This window comes from Eublepharis macularius, chromosome 5 (assembly GCF_028583425.1).
Source record: "Eublepharis macularius isolate TG4126 chromosome 5, MPM_Emac_v1.0, whole genome shotgun sequence".
Lineage (NCBI taxonomy): Eukaryota > Metazoa > Chordata > Lepidosauria > Squamata > Eublepharidae > Eublepharis > Eublepharis macularius.
In genome coordinates, this window is record NC_072794.1 from 35,788,405 (window position 1) to 35,806,411 (window position 18,007).

Consider the following 18,007-nt stretch of genomic DNA (forward strand, 5'->3'; position numbering starts at 1 on the left):
AGCTCCCTCCCCCCTCCAAAACTTCACCCTTTCCTATGCTTCTCCCCCAAATCTCTAGGAATCCAAATCCAGAGTTGGCAACCCTACCCTATAGAGGTACCAAAAATGTTTGAAATAAAAAAGACAGGCACTCTATGAACAAGAAGGTTTTTTTATAGTGCATCTAATGCTATGAATAGTAATAGTACTACTATTACTTTGCTTTATTCTTTGTACTGCTTTATTCTTTGACTCTTTCTAACCACTCCTATCTCTATTCACAGGTCACTTTTCATTCCGCCTCCAGCACACCCATTTTGTTCTGAGCTTTAAAGCTCTTGCTCTCTTACTTTCTTCTGTCAGGTCTGTTTCTCTTCCTTCTGGTCACCTTTGTTCCTCACCCTGTGACATTTTACTTGTCCTAGAATATCCCATTCTTTAAATATTCTTTAAATACCCCCACCCCTTTCTTCCCTGTGGAACTTGAAAACTCCTCACAAATAAGTCTGCAGTTATTTCCAGCCAAGGGCAGGAAAAGATGTGTATGGCAATGCAACTTTACAGGTTTTTGTTAAATACGTCACTCTCCATCAAAAGCGGAACGCATGCATGAACACATAAAGCTGCCTTATACTGAATCAGACTCTTGGTCCAAGCAGTTCTCTGGGGCCTCAGGGGGAGGTCTTTCACATCACCTACAGCCTGATCTTTTAAACTCAAGATGGCAGGAGTTGAACCTGGGACTTTCTGCATGCTAAGCAGATGCTCGATCACCGAGTCACTGCCCTTCTATCTTAAAAAAGCCTTTCCCATCCCTCTCCAAGTATTTGACACTTAAATTTAGCAAATTTGAAAATGGGTAGACACGTGGTTCTTAACTTTTAATCCATAACCATCACACAAATAAATATTATCATCAAATGCCCCCCAAGTCATGCATAAAAAAATTAGTACATAAGAAAAACACTACAAACAAGACAACTTTATTCACCTGTGGATTGTAACCTTTGATCCGCTACGGTCCCCCAACTGCACAGCAGTATCATCAAATGTACCAGAATGTGTGTGTTTCTTTAAATATTTATATATTGTTTTTTCCACATTGAACATGGCAACCCAAACCAGCTTACCCCCCCCCCAACACACACACCCAAAAAACCCTGACTTGCAGGTATTAGAAATTATTTTAAAATAGGTATCAAAAGAAAAAGCCATGGCTTTCCATTAAAACTTATCTTCAAACAATAGCATCCTCATTAAATTAATTGAAAAATGAAAACCTATAAAGAATAGCCTTGTGGTTCTTACAATATAGAGGTGCTCTACACATGCTGAGAGGGGATGGAGCTACCCTCCCAAAAAGAGCAAGCCCGTGCTTTCTGGAAGAACAGGCAGTTTGAAGGGAAGACTCAGTTCGGAGGAGGTTTGTAACAAGGGAACAAGTAAAAAAAATAGAAAGCGAAAACTGCATTCCAGACAGGGCAACTTTACTTAAATAGGTATACTTCTAATATATATTTACAATACACAGACCCTAACATATACACAGTAAGACCTGTGTATCTGAGGGCTATCATCACCTCCTCAGTGTTACGTTTGTTTCCTGCTTGCTGCACACCACTTTTTTAAAGCAACTGAGATGGGGAATGTTGGGTCTGAGATCCGCCCCCCCCCCGGCTGTTTTCACACGGCCAGGCGCCTGGAAAATCGTGTGAAATTCACACCATAAAAGTGTCTTCCTAGCGCAATTTTTCAGCACAATCCCATTTAATGGCCCTTTTTCTGATGTTATCGGGCCATTAAAGGGGATCGTGCCGGAAGATCGTGCTAGGAGGACACTTCATGCTTTGAGTTTGCGCAGTCTCCTGGGGTGTGTGTGAAAACGGCCCTCCTCAGGAAAAAATTAGACCCTACTCTTACACTCTCAGAAGTCATTGCAAGTGGGGGAAAGGGGTTGCCTAAAAATCCTAAAAGTCCTTCATTTTGTCAAAGCTATTGCTTTGGGGGAAATCTCCAAATTTTCTCACCAAAGGATTCAGAGGCCTTATGTCATCACTGATCTAGTATATTTTTTATCTCACTTTCCTTCATGGAGCTCAAAGTTAATGTTATCATGAGGGAAATTTCATTTTTCCAAAAGAAAATTTTCATTGATTCCTTTTATTCTCTTTTTTCTCTTTTGAAAGAGTAATGTCTCTTTAAAGAGAAATCAATGCACACTTCTGTAACTTCAACCCTTGCAATTGTTTTATGTTACACACCATATGGCAATGCTCTAGAAGGAGGCTAGGAAGGTTTGAGAATACATTTGAAACCACCAGTCTTCCCTAAGGTACTCTTACCAATATATGTAATTCTCAATGTGGCCCCATCTGTGGAAGCTTAAATCCAAAGATGGGGGCCATGGATAGACAAGATCCTCCTACAAACCTGAGAAATGCCCAAAGTTTGCAGACAAATCTTGTTTTAAAAGGTGGATTAAAATCTCCCGCAATGATAAAAGAAGTACTTGTAGCTTAAGAAATGGATGCCTTCAGTGGCTATTGCTAGGCAACCACAACAGTATTGCCAGCCTTCAAGACTTGGTTTCTGTTAGTAAAAGGCAGGAGGAAGGGCTGGAGCTTTTTAAGGATTGTTTTGGACCGGCAGCATCCACAGGCTGACTTGCTACCATGCAACTTGCATGATTCACCAGGCCTGGCTGTTTGTTACAGTTCAACAGCAGCCATCCCATGATACCCAGGGTGTTGCAGTGGTTAGAGTAGGATCTGGGAGACCCAGGTTCAAATTCCTACTCTACTGTGGAAACTCACTGGGTAACTTTGGGCCAGTCACATATCCTCAGCCTAACCTATTTCACAGGGTTGTTGTGAGGATAAAGGGAGGAGAGGAGAATGATGTAAGTTGTTTTGGATCCCTGTTGTGGAGAAAGGGAAGATATGAATGAAGTAAATAAATAATACATGTAGCTAAAGGTGAAGGGTAGATAAAAGGTTGCTTGGTGGGTGGGAAGGAGAAAATAAACCAATGAGGATATGGGAGCTGCCAAAAAAATTGGCAAGAGGAAATAGTGTGAGGAGGGGATGCAGAAGAAAGTGAGCTGCCCCCTGCAAGTCCTTGCACAACTATACCTGGCTCAGTTATCTGCCTAGCGTGCCGTTTTACTTCTTGATTTCTCTTGATTTTATAGTAAAACCATTTAACATTTTGATTATATTCTTTGTGCTTTTGAAGCAATTTTTCTCCAGGTCGGCTTGCCAGCTCTGAGTTGGGAAATAACAAGAGATTTTTGGGGTGGAGCCTGAGGGGTGGGTGCTGCCTTCTGACACACTTCCGGTGATGTCACGGGGTGTGGCATATGCTAATGAGGTATGCTAATGAGTTATGCTCTTTTTCTACAAAATGACCCCTGCATAGGAGTACATATTTAAAGCAGCAGATAATATGTAAGGCAATATAGTAATGAAGTCTATGGTCCTTAACTCATTAACAAAGCATCTGAGACCCCATCCCTACAATACAGCCCTCTCATCCAAGTAAAAAGCCTTTTTGAATAGTTCGGTTTTGCATCGTTTATGAAAATCCAGAAAAGTTGGTGCTCTTCTGACTTCCTCAGGCAGGTCATTCCACAGGATAGTGGCCACTACAGAGAAAGCCCGTGTATGGGCTGCTGCTGACTTCACCCATGTACAGTCTGGCACCTGCAGGAGACCCTGTTCAGATGAGCGAAGCTGCCATGGAGGAACATAGGGAGGGAGGCGGTACCTCAGGTATGCTGGACCAAAGCCGTGAAGAACTTTATATGTAATAACTAATACCTTGAACTGAGCACGGTAACTGATGGGTAGCCAATGGAGCAACTATAGGATGGGAGTGAAGTTCATGCTCCTGCTCACTTCTGATAACAGTCGAACTGCAGCATTTTGCACTAATTGGAGTCTCCTAGTTAACGTAGATGGGAGACCTCTGTATAGAGCTTTACAATAGTCAAGCCTTGGTGTTACGGTAGCATGGATCCAAGTGGCCAGGTAAGCCAAGTCAAGATAAGAAGCCATCTTCCAAGCTAGAGTGAGGTTGTAGTAAGCATTTTTTGCCGCTTCCTTAACTTGTTTTTCTAGTAATAAAGCTGGATCCAGTATAACCCCTAGGCTCTTAACTGAATCTGCAAGGGTCAGACGAACTCCATCAAAAGTGGGGAGTACAATGTCCTTCAAGATCTCTGCTTTCCCAACAAGCATCACTTCAGTACTGTCTGGGTTCAATTCCAATTTGTTGTTTTTCAACCATTTCACCATTGCTGTCAGACAGCAATCTCAGATTTCTACTGCATTCTGTGGACCAAATATGTGGATACTTAAATCCAAAGACTGGAAATATGGACAAACAACACAAATCTTTCTACAAACCTGAAAAAAAAGCCTCACATTTGCAGAAAAATCTGAAATTTAAAAAATAAAATAAAACTGGGGAGTTAAACCCCCCATGATATGAGTGTTACTTGTAACTTTACAATAACTAATGAAGGTCCTCAGAGCACATTGCTAGTATGTTCTTGTGAGTCCCCCACATGTTATATCTAAGTCTGAACATGGCCTCAGAATGCAGCTCAAAAAATCTAGAAAATGGGGTCATGGACAGAGAAGGAGGATCTTTCTAGAAACTTGGGACAGCATCCAAGCTGACAGAAAAAAAAATCTTAAATAGAAAAAAAGGCAAGGGGCATTTAAAGCAGCTCCAAAATGGTGGAAGCCAAGAGCTCAACTGCCAATGCAATTCAGTCAGTACCAATCAACTGGTTGCCATGGGAAGTCAGGCTTGGAGCATACAGCCTGTCCTTCATGCTTTGTGCCATAGCTCTCTTGCCATTGTCCTCATCTGACAGATGGGGGAGGTAAAAGCATGTCCTAACTAGAGATGGGCATGAACTGAAATACAAACCAAAATTAAGCATGAACCAGGTCAATTCATGGTTCGTGAACCATGGTTCGTCAGATCCCATTTCTGACAAACTGCCACAAACTTTTAGTCTTGTTCATTTGGTTTGTTTTTTGGTTTGTCACTGCAGGCAGCCCGGTGCCAATAAATCAGTTTCCTAGGCAACAGGGGATGGACTTCCTGCAGACCTTCTGCTGACCCGGAAGTGAACTTCTGCTGACCCAGAAGTGATGGTTTTCTGACCTGGATGTGATGTTTTCACGAACCAAATGAGCTGGTTTGCAAACCAGGGGCAGGTTCGTGAAAGTTCGTGGTTCATGAAATTTGACGAACCATGAACCACATGGTTCGGGTTTTTTCCGATTTGTGCCCATCTCTAGTCCTAACCCCAGACTCCCCCATTCCATCAGAGGTTGCAAGTTGAAGCATAAAACACCCCAGGAAAAGCCTGCATTTCCCCCCTGGTGCCCTGTTTTCCTCCTTAGATTCAGACTCCATGCCAGTCCCTGTTGAGGCCTCTCCCACAACAGATCACACAAGCCTCACAATCCAAGAAGCATCAGAACCCTTGCAGCTGTAGTGCCTTCAAGATCCAGAAGCCTGTCCTTGAACAGGTTGGAGTCGGATTTGTATCTCCATCTCCTTGCAGGGGTGCTTAAAGCTTTACTCCATGTTCAGCATTTGCTAGGATACCATCTGAGGTTTTTTGCCTTGTTGACTTTAGTAGTAACTCCAGCCTTGTCTTGGAAATCTCAGTCTTGAGCAGGATAGGTCCTAAACTCTCTTTCCCCTTATTCTAGCCCCCCCTCCCCCAGGAATTTTACATGCAGTCCATTCTTTCTTCTCAGTGATTTACTATCTCATCCTTCTCAATATGCAGCTCATACAGCTCAACAGAGCACTTTTGGAGTTCTTCGTCCTATTTACATTTAAGTGCTTTTTACAACCTTCCTTACTTTATTTCAGCTTAACTTTTTGTTAGTTTACCCTTTATTCTATTTGACTCAGACAAGGATTATCTGGTCATGAACTTGGTTGAACAAAGTAATTTAGGACCAAAGTATTGCAGGGAATCTCTGAGTAGAGCACTTGTATTGTAGTTGTCTTATCTTAAAAGCATCCACAACATGTGTAAATGGCTGCACAGAGCCAGTGTAGTGTCGGATTAGAATGTTGCACAGAGTCCGTGTAGAATGTTGGACTAGGCTTCCAGAGACCTAGGTTCAACTCCATTATCACCATGAAATTGGATGACCTTGGTCTAGATTTTTCTCTCTCAGCCGAGCCTGCCTCAGAGGTTTTCTGTGAGGATAAAATTCAGAAGAAGACTCACATACTCCGCCCCACCCCAGCTTCTTAGAGCAAGTGCAAGATAAAAATCTATTAAATAAACTGTGTTATGGAACAGCACTGGCAAAGGTGATGTATTACCATTTTTGCTAATATAAAAATAATTAAAAGCTGGGTTTTTTGCATTAATGGAATAATAAAAAGTATGTATATGCTTTCCCTATGTGAGAAAAGAAACATTTTCCAGCTACAATCTCATTTTGGCTGCACCCACAGATGATTCTAAGTTGTTGGTTTTTAAGTGTGTGAGTTATCTATTGGTAGAGACTGCTGAAACGGTCAACATGCATGCAGATGTTGTCCAAAGTATAATTATAATTCTGATGCTGGTGTTTTTAGTGTTAATTGCTAGGTCTGTGAGCCAACACAATAAAGCTTATGATGATGATGGGTTTCAAAAGTTAAAAAAAAATATTAAGTCGGAGGACTAGTAAGAAATTTATGACACTGGATGGGATGAGTTAGTGTAGATGTGCCTCGTGAATGTTGCAGGAGGGCTCATGCCTGTTTAATGAAATCCTGACTTTCATGCTAGGAAATACAGCAGGACAGCACTAATTGCAGCAGAGCACAGTAGGCAGCGTGAATTACACAAGGGTCCTTGAGGTACTTTAAGAGGCAAACCTCACATGTGCTTGTGAATCTAGGGCTTTTTCTTGGACACAGCACAGCTTAGTTTAATTTCCTCTGGATGAAACAGCCTAGACACTTGATGCATCACTGTAATATATTTGTCTTGCTTACCTATATAAAAGCAGAGCTTAAGAGATGCAGGCAACAGTTTCATTATCCCAGGGATGGGCAATTGTTTTGGCTTGGGGGCCACTTTGTGGGAGCGGAGGTTAGCGGAGGGCCGCAGCTTTTAAAATGATTGCATTCATTAGTTAACTTTGCATTTCAGAAAAATGTATAAATTGTATCATAAAAATCAATAAATATAAATTAAATAAAATAGTGGTAGTTTTATTCAATTTATTTATTGTGCTAATTTCATATCATCTATAGCTGCAAGCACATTTAATTTTAGAATCAGTTTAATGAGATAAATGTACCCTATCACACTTTTCTACAACTTTTTTGAAATCAGGAGTGATATTGCTTGTTGAGATTGACGTAGCCGTCCTAGTGGAAAATCCGAGACGAATCTTTGGTCGCGCACGGGAAGGAAATCTCCGTTCAAGGCGGATTTTTTTGACTGTTTTGGCGGGCCACAAAAAACTCTGTAGTGGGCTGCATGTGGCCTGGGGGCCGCAATTTGCCCAACCCTGCATTATCCTGTATCAAATCTCTAAAGAAAGGTCAAAGGCCTGAGTCCCCATGATGTTTCACTTTCAACTGCAACAATCTCTTTGCTCTATTCTCTGGTTTTTCAAAACTTTCAATTTTTTCCCCTAGTGTTTTTATGGGAAATGGAATTTCTTTTTCAGAAATTTATTTTTTTTAGATACAGCCATTGGTTCCTCTTAATTTCCTTTTCTCTTTCAAATGCAGAATTTATCTTTAATTGCTCTGTAGCTTTCTGTACACTTCCATGCTCCCTGTTGAAACATCAGCCCTTCTCTGTGTGTTGTGTGCCATCAAGTCATTTCCAAATTATGGTGATCCAGGGCTTTTATTTAATCCTACTTTCTTTGTCAAAGTTTCTTTAAGGTTGTAAGTAAAAATGTGAATAGAGACCATTATAAACATGTTTCTAAGCATATGTGTCGGATAGAACAGGTGCCCTTGCCGGACAGCCATTATTATCTGGAAATCGTCTGGGTTGCAAACCCACCTTTGCATCTAAAATCCATGGGGAAAGCCTTTAGAAATATGCTTCAGTCTGTAAGGCTCTCTTAAGATTGCTGTGCTTGAGCACAGGAATTCACTTTTAAAAAAAAAAGATTAATGATGGGTATGTTCCAAGTAGAAATGATCCCTTCCTTTATCACATGGATGGAAAGCAATGGACAGCTGGCCTTTACGCCTTCCATTTGCAGGGAATGACAATCTGACTATGTAGTAATGAGATAACAAGGGCAAGTGTCACAAAGCCACTGCACCCTGCATTGTTTTTCTTTAATTAAAAGCTTCCTAGAAACGAGTTTCTTTTGCCCATTTGAAAATATTCTCTGACTCTTTGCATGCTTTCTCCAAACCCCTTCCCATCCTAAATCCTGGTTGCCAAGCAACCCTGCTGTGATGGTTCTTAAGCAACAAGGGTTGCTTTTACTTGTTCTATAGCTATTTCTTAGTCCCCCCTCCATATTTAAATAAATATTCATTTAAAATATTTATATCCTGCATGTTCTGTAAACAAAAAACAATCAGAAGATTTAGTATACAGACAGTGAAATCCTGAAAAGAGTTACTACAGCCTAAGCCCATTGATTTCAATGGGCTAATACTGGAGTAACTCTGCATAGGATTGCACTGTAAACCTGGCTTGTTGCCCACACCTAATGTAGCCCTTAAATGTGTGAGCCAGATTCAAAACAAGAACACAATCCCTGTAATACCTTTTATGAGGACCAGCCAAAAATGACACAAATCAGTTTGCGGGGCAAGCTCAAAGGCAGGGTCCTAGCGCAGGAAAGAATTACGCAACAGCTTTGTTGGATAAAAAACAGGCCACAACTTTATTGGTTACAGAAAAGGAAAAGGAACGTTGGCAGCGTAGGGCACGGATCCCAGCATCGGGTTTTAACAGGGAGACTGTTCCAAAGAGTCTCTTTATTTAACAACCAATTTGAACAGTATACTAGACCATTAACATATAACGCTAACCGTATGCTAATACAAAGCCAAACCTGACTACCATGGGGCTTGAGACGCTAACACAGATGTAAATAAGTGGAGGGTGGGAGGGGTTCGCAGTTCCGGAGCCGACTGAACGGGACGCGTTCTGGCCCCGGCTTAAATGAGCTATAGGAGGACCTGAGGGAAAACCTCTTCCCTCAGGTCCAGCAACGGCCCTCTAATTGAATTTTCCCAGCCAGCCACTGATTGGCTGGCTGGGAATAGCCTCTGCACAGCTCGTATTAGAGCTGCCCGTTGCAGAGCTGGGGCCAGGGAAGAAGCCGCTCCTGCTCGTCTTCCCCTGCCTGTAAGCCCCGCAAACGCCGAGCCCCGGTAAGAGCGGGGCCGGGGGCTTTCAAGATTTTGAGTTCATCAGAACTCTTCATCAAGCTTGAAGTTACAGAATAAGAAAGATAGTGTGTGAGAGGGAAAAAAAGATACTTCAGGCCATGATTTTAAGATCAATTTTTGTCAGTATTTTTATGCTCAGTGCTGGGTATAACAAGTATAGCTTTAATGTGATGTTGTTGGACTTTTCTATTCAAGTTTCTTCTCCCACTTCCCCACAGAATCAGGGTGCAGTCATTCACCTCCTGGGATTTCCCAACTTTCCTCTGATCTTTCCCAAACCTGCTTTGCGGTGTAATTTTGGGGGCGATGGCAGAAAAGCTTGTTCTGCTGCTGTGTGGATGAGAAAGTTTACATTTTCCTGATGCCACCCATGTGACAGCTATTCACACACACACGGAGTGCACAGATTCTTTTTGGCTTTTTAAATTTGAACCTGAAAATTGTTATATCATTATAACATTGTAACAATTAGTGAATCAGGTTCTTCAAATTCTCAGCTTCATTATTTTTTTTTAAAAGTCTAGCTCTTTTCTTACAGAACATCTAGCTCCCCTTATATATCCACACACACACCCCGAAATGGGGCTAGAGAGACTTTTAAAAAAATGAAACTTGGGAATTCGGAAACGCTTATACACAGATAGTGGCCATTTCCACACGGCTTACTTTGTTCTAGAAAACAGTGAAATCTCGCAAGAAGATGCTGTTATCGTGCAAAATTGTGTGAGAAGATGCTGTTATCGTGCGAGAAGATGTGATAACAGCATCTTCTCGCGTGGTTTCACATGAAATTTCACTGTTTTCCGGAACAAGGTAAGCCATGTGGAAACGGCCAGTGTCTCTTACAGAGATGGATTGGGGATTGTGGTTCACAGGCCTAAGTAGAACTAGCATACATCCATCTGTCTTACATCTTGAGTAATGTAGACAGTCCCTTGGAGACCACCTTTCCAAAAGCTGAACAACTTCCTTCCACCTAAGAAGTCTAATGAAGTTAAAGTTCTCTTGTTAGGTGTAGGAGAACAAGCCTTGCTTCTCACATGGGTAGACTGGTACTCCTAATTTCACTGTATCTAAACCTAGAAACTAGTTCAGATACAAGCCCCACCATGTAGTTTGTACATAAGGCTGAACCCCAGAGGCTCACATCCCCAATGCAAAACACATGGAGAATTTTTAGCATCCTCCAAGATCAACATGTGCATATTTGTACAAAAATAGTCCCTATTCAGATGAATCCATTTCAAAATGGGGTACACTGAGTAAGCTGGTACCTAGTTACATACAGCAGTTTAGTTGTAGGCCTTACCACTAAATATATGGAGGGAGATACTAGTATGACTTGTTCCTTTGTCCCATCACTTCAAAGTACATCCTCTGGGGCCATCTATAAATGGGCTGAAACTGTTTTCTATTCCATTGTATAGCAAGTCCTACTGCATTGAGAACTGGTAAAGAAGGGTTAGGTTGGGTCCTGCAACTCATGGATATAAGGATTATGGGTCTTTAACCCATTCCCATCACCTCAGCAGTCTTTTCTGATCCCTCAAAAGTATATTCCTAAATTGGAGCTCTCACATGGACTAATAACTATTTATTTTTAATTAATTAATTAACATTATTCATAGTAGCCCACTTTTCTCGCTTAGATTCAAAGCAGTCAGTATATTCAACAGTCAATATATTCAACAGGATAGGACTTCCAATAAACAGGGTTATAGGATTAGGATTGCAGTAATCTGAAACGAAGCAGAAATCTGAGACAAAGCTCAAACAAAGCACAAGTATTAACGTGAGATATTAAATGACGCAGAAATGACATAGTAAGATAATACCTACAGCAACAGATACTATGTATTACACACTGTGGTATAGTTCCACATTCCATTTCTCTTCTTTAAATCTTTCAAAATAATCTCATTATAGTATAGCCCTGTGTAAAACTTTTGTATGCTGTCTTTCCACCCAATTTAGGGTCTTTATGGTGGCAAACAATCAAAAATTAAAGCAGCATTAAAATATGAATTTTTAAATGCTGTTTTAATGTCTCTCTCTCTCTATATATATATATATGTGTGTGTGTATTTCAAACAATTAAAGAAAACATATAAAATCAACACAAAAACAGAGAGGAAGGCCAAAGAGAGTGAGGGAATGGCAAACAAAACAAGAATATCTTCAGCCACTAGTAGAAGATGACGATAGAGGGAGACAAAGCAGTCTCCTTGGAGAAGGTACTCCCCATGAGTCTAAGAAGGCACCATGACTAAGAAGACCCTTTGTTGAGTTACCAACATCTAGGCTGTCATGGTGGGAAGCACCTGATGCAGAGCTTTTGAAGATAAGTGGAGTGGTCAGGTAGGTTCATAAGAGAATAGACAATCCTTAAGTTAGGCTGGCTTCTAGCTTTATCAGGTTTTAAAGGTCAATACCAGCATCTTGAATTGGGCCTGGATTGTCAGGATTAAGTTTCAGTTTGTTAAGCCTCATCCTTCCAAAACTGCCTTGAGCCACCAGTTCACAGCGTTCTTTTGGAAGCACAAAATAAGGCTGAGCTTCATCAACATAGAGGTGGCAAGTCAGCCCTTTTCTCTGGATGCCCTTTCTCAGTGGTTTTGTGTACATGTTAAAAAGCATGGAAGACAATATGGAATAGGCCAGAGGCCAAGGGGATCAAGCATCAGTCTTCCAGCACTATGCTCTGAAACCTACCTTTAAGGTAGGACCAAAACTACTGCAAAATGGTGCTTTCCAATTCCAACTGTGAAGGTTGGTCCTAAAGGATATCCATTTGGGTTGGGAGGGTGCAGTGGAAAGAGTTCAAAATGGTTTTCTTATTCCTCTTCTTTCAGCACAGATCTACTGACAGAGGAGACAGAGAGGGTGCTTTGGTCCCCCTTCCCACAACATCCTCCCACTTTTTGTGGCTATCAATCCACATGGGTCCTGCTACTCAGCAAATAAACTTTCCTAGGGTCATAATGGATTGCATGAGAAAGGAATGTACACAAGACTTGCAACTATCAAGACTTTTCCATGACGGGTTCTGGGATACAGACTTCTTGTTCTGGTTTCTTCTTTTGTGAAGTAAGCACTTACGGAGGGTGTTCTCAGTGGTAGGAGCAGCTGTTAGGAATCACATAGCTAGGGATGCCTTCCAGGCCACCTTTGGAAAGAATTTAACTGCAGGTGAAAATGCTTGTATACCTCTAGCCAAATAATATGCAAGGTTTAGCTGTAGTCATTTATATTCCTTTATTGTATTCTGTTGATGAGGTTTTTTTAATTGTTCTTTTATAGTTTTATGCTTTTTAAAAAAACTGTACATCATCTTCAAGACCTTTCAGACAAAAAAAGCAATGTGAGAGTACTAAATAAATAATTTTGACAGCCTGATTGGAATCTTGGTATAAAAACTTCTTCTAATAATATTTTATCACTATATTATTGTAAGTTGTGTCCCAGTGTGTAAAGTCTGCAAGTAAAATATGATTTGTGAAAATCAATCACATTTGGTTCTGCCAAGCAACTTGGTCGGCACACTTTCAATGAACAGAATCACGACTAATTTTTTCCCCTGTAACATCCTACATGAGTTACTGCATATATTTTTTTCTGCACAGAAATTTGCTAATGTAATCCTGTTGCACTTTATGGCATGATGACTCATTTGCCTTTTTCTTTCTGGTATTTCAGTATTAAAATTGTCGCTAGACAAGGGTGACTAAATATTCAGTCTGATAATTTGTTTCCAGAGCTGTGTGGAAGATGAGTTTGTTAATGTCCCTTCAAAGTCTGGCAACTCTAAAGTAAAACCTTATACAGAGGAGGAGGGGTTGAACAAAGCAGAGCCTTTAAAAATTAATTCTGGCTAATTTTTTTTATGCTTAGATTTAAATTAAAATAAGTGTGCCTTAGACAAGACAGCAGTTTCAAGAAATATTGTTTAGATTATAATTTAATCTCACAAAATATGCATCAATGAAAAGGAAGTAGATTGTGATCATCCCCTCACCCCACATTTTTTTTTCTTTTTGTATTCCATGCTGCCAAAATCATTCACGATTTTAATCATTTTATTTATTTATTTCATTTGTTTATCACTAGCAACAAAGCCCATTGTGGAAAAAAATACAACAGGCTCTAGAAAGGGGAAGGCGGACAGGCAGGCATTTGCTCCTCCTCTGTCACTGATTCCAGCTGGTGAAGGATGGGGGTGGGCATTGTCATCTGCTCCATGCCTGATCTGCCTGATCTTGGCCATGTGAAGGGGTGGTGGGCTTCACTACCTGATGCTGGGTAAAGTGGGCGCTTTGCCTCATTTTTTGCACCTGACTATGGCTGGGTGAAGGGGGGGGCAGGCATTGCTGCCTGCTCTGAGTCTGATCCCAGCTGGGTAAAGCGGGTGGGCATTGCCACCTGCTCCCCGCTGTGTGAAGGGAGGAACAGGCATTGCTTCCTGCTCCACGCCTGACCCTGACACATGAAGGTGGGCAGTGGGCTTTACTACCTGCTCTGCTCCTGATCCCGACTGGGTAAAGGGGGTGCAAGCATTGCCACCTGCTCTGCTCCTGATTCCAGCAGGTTGAAGTCAGGGTGGGCATAGCCGCCTGCTCAGTGGATTATTCTGGTAAGTAGAAGAGGGCCAACATTGCCACCTGTTCTACTCTTTATCCCAGCTGGATGAAGGGGAAAATGGCATTGCCTCCTGCTCTGTGCCTGATCCCAACCAGGTGACAGCATGAGGTGGGCATTGCCACCTGCTCCACTCCTGATCCCAAATGGATGATGGTGGGAGTGGGCATTGCCACCTGCTCTCCCACTAATACCAGCTGGGCTAAAGCAGGGGAGGGCATTGCCACCTGCTCCACTCCTAATACCAGCTGGCTTAAGGTGGGGGATGGGCACTGCCACCTGAGTTAAGGTAGGGGGGCATTGTCACCTGCTCCACTCCTGATCTCAATCAGGGGAAGGAATGTGGGCATTGCCATCTGATATGTTCGTGATTCCATCTGTGTTAACATGTGGGGGGAAGGGCATTGCCACCTGATCTGCTCCTAATAACAGCTGCGTTAAGATGGGACGGGAAATTCCACCTGCTCCAATCCTAATACCAGCTGGGTTAAGGTGGGGAGTGGACAATGCCACCTGCTCCACTCCTAATACCAGCTGCTTAAGGTGGAGAGAGGGCATTGCCACCTTCTCCACTCCTACTACCAGCTGGGTTAAGATGGGGAGAGGGAATTGCCACCTGCTCTGCTCCTAATACCAACTGAGTTAAGATGGGGAGTGGGCATTGCCACCTGCTCCGCTCCCAATACCAGCTGGGTTAAGGTGGGGAGAGGGCACTGCCACTTGCTTCACTCCTAATGTCAGCTGGGTTAGGGTGGGGAGTGGGCTTTGTCACCTGCTCCGCTTATAATACCAACTGGGTTCAGGCGGGAAGAGGGCATTGCCACCTTCTCCCCTCCTAATACCATCTGGGTTAAGGCTGGGAGTGGGCATTTTCACCTGCTCTGCTCCTAATACCAACTGGGTTAAGGCGCGGGGGGGGGGGGGGCATTGCCACGTGCTCCACACCTAATATAAGCTGGGTTAAGGTGAGCAGAGTCATTGCCACCTGCTCCAATCCTAATATCAGCTGGGTTAAGTTGAGTGGTGGGTATTGCCACCTGCCTCACTCCTAATACCAGCTGGGTCAAGGCGGGAGGTGGGCATTGCCACCTGCTCCCATCCTGCTCCCGGTCAGGGCTTCCCACCATGGCACGTTTTCTGGAGGTACATGGTGCATTACCCAAGCTTGCCTCCATGGCAGCACCCTCTGGGGGTGCACCAAGGTATAAAGTGAGTTGTCTGATACGTGCTTACTCAATTATATAGTAAGATATTTATACCCCTCCCTCCCTGCAAATGGGTTCAAGGCAGCTAACAACAGGAATATTTTACATTAAAAACATCAACAGTTATCTAAAAAACATATTTAAAAGCTCAGTGCAATACAACACAAAATATTAAAGTGGCACCATAAACAGTAAACGGTACAGGCTACATTAAATTATCTAAAAGCATAGATAACAGCTGTGACGTGAGCTTGGGGCATGTGACATTCCTTCCTAAATTCATACATTGGTGTTATGTGTGATTCCAAATTCAGCAGGAACATGATGAGGGAAGAGAGATCTGATGATAGGAATGGCTCTCAAAGATACCAAAGTGTATTTGTTTACGCCATAAATCCTCAGACATTAAACATTAAAATTGTGGAAGAGAAGAAAAGTGTTCACCTTGCTTCAGAATGAGGTCAAAGAGAGGCATCATAAACAATTTGTGTAAGCAAATTTCATAGCATTTGGTGGAGTCCACTGAGAAAAACAGTGGGTCTTTTATCTATTTGTGATGATATCTTGATCAGGGCCTTATTGGCAGGTCTTAAGAACTAGGATTGCTTGCTTGGCAGTGAGTAGTTCTTAAAGTACATTGGGCCTAAACCAATTAGAACATTATAGGTCAAAACCACCTTGAATGCTACCTGCAAATATATTGAGGCACTGCTATGATAAGCCCCCTGCTACTTAACCCACAACAAGCACGTTGCAGTATGTTGCATCAGATATCTTTCTGAATACTCGTTTTGGGCAGCCTGACATGGAATGAAGTGCAACAGTCTAATCTAGATACTGGAAAGGCATGAGTGACAAGCAGTAGTAACTTTTTGTTCCCATAGTGATTGTGCTTGTTTGCTCAGTTAATAAGGGACTAAAAGGCACCATTGATCACAGCACTGTCTGGGATTCCAGGGGCAACCCCTAGTTGCAAACCTGATTTTTCAAGAAAAGTGTAATCCCATCTAAAGCATTTCCACTCCCATCTGTTCAGGACTGTATATATTTCAAATGATTCAAAGGAAAAGAGAGTTGGGTATTGATGATACCATATCCCTTAAATGAGACCTCCCCCAATAGTTTTGCTTGACATGGAAAACAGAAATCAAGAGGGGCTCCCATAGGTAATTCTGATATAGAAGAAGAGTATCTTTTAGTATCACATCCTGGAACCTACCCTATTTATCTCTTATTCCCAGCCAATCATAGAGAGAAACTAGGAATGTGCTTCAGATAACAACAAATGAAAATCCAACCCAATCATTAATATAATTGCTATACCTAATTCAAAGAGAAAAAAACACTAAGTACTTTTAGAAATAATGAGGGGCAGTCCTTTGTCTATCCTCTTATGCATCTCTGACACTGTTTCTGCTTTACTTCCTTGAAGCACCAAAAGGAAGAGAATGACTCAGAAGATATTCATCTGAATTGAGAGATTCAAACACAAATGCACCAGTCCTACACTCAGTGACTGTCATCAGTCAAAACAACCAAAGCTCTTTATCTGTTCCAAAATCAGGTGCCTTAAATAGAATGGCTACAGACAACTACCTGTGACCCCCTTACATGCTGCCACCCACTATAAACCTCCTTTTACAGGTTCCAGGCTTCACAGGGAGTTCAGAGTAGCCACAATTCACCACTTGTATAATCTCCAATTACTAAATTGAGAAGCCTGACCAAACAATGTACAGGCTCCTCTTTCTTCATTTCACAGAGACATCACTAGACTGGGTGGCCAATTCCTTCACTACACCTCACCAAGCTACTGCCCAGAACTGTTGGAGTAGGGGAACTCAATATTTATTTCTCATATACATTACCACCATGTAGTTACACAGACACTTAGGTTGCGACCAGACTGAATTGTATGTGTGTCCTGTTTTCCCAGTAAGTGCACATGCATCCAGCCAGCCAGGATTAAAGAGAAGAAGAAAACAAGAGTTAACTTTATTTACAAGATTAACAACATTGGAGTGAGTGAGTTAAACACAGGGATACACAGTTCTTATGTGAATTCAATAATCCCCATCTCTCCTAAAAGTGAAGATTACAATATAACCATTGTCAGCAGCAAGCTATGTCGGCTGTTTCCTTCAACAACATAAAATCTTGCCCTTCCTCACTAACTGTTCTAACAGATCTCACCCTCCAGCAGCCTAAACATTCTGTCAGCTCCCATTAGCTGTTTTTTGGAAGAGGTGAAATGACATCTGTTACACTAATATTATCAAAAGTAACTTAAATGCATTTCCCATCACTCCCACAAGTATCTTTCCCTCAAATAACATGTTACTTAAAGATGTACGGCTATTTAGATCAATGAATCTAAAGATACATATTTTAATATATATTATATATACTAGTATATAGAGAGTATATATTTAGTAAGGGTATGATGTGAGGTTGTTCAAGCACTCTCCATTGGGATGGCATTTGGCAAACAAATTTTGAGCAAAGCCTTTAAATGCTGCCAAAAAAAGTCCATCTTTTCTCCACACGTTCAAAAATGCCTGGTATTGGAGAGGCATGATCTATCCTACAATGCTTTTGCATAGCTATACCCTTTCCAAAACCATTCCATCTCTATATGGTGGATGAACATACTTAATGTAGCTTGGTGGAGCTTGCCAATTGCAAGATGAATAGGACAGGGCTGTCTAAAGATTAGAGATGGGCACGAACAGAAAAAAAACCCAAACATGATATTCATTGTTCATTGCCATCCA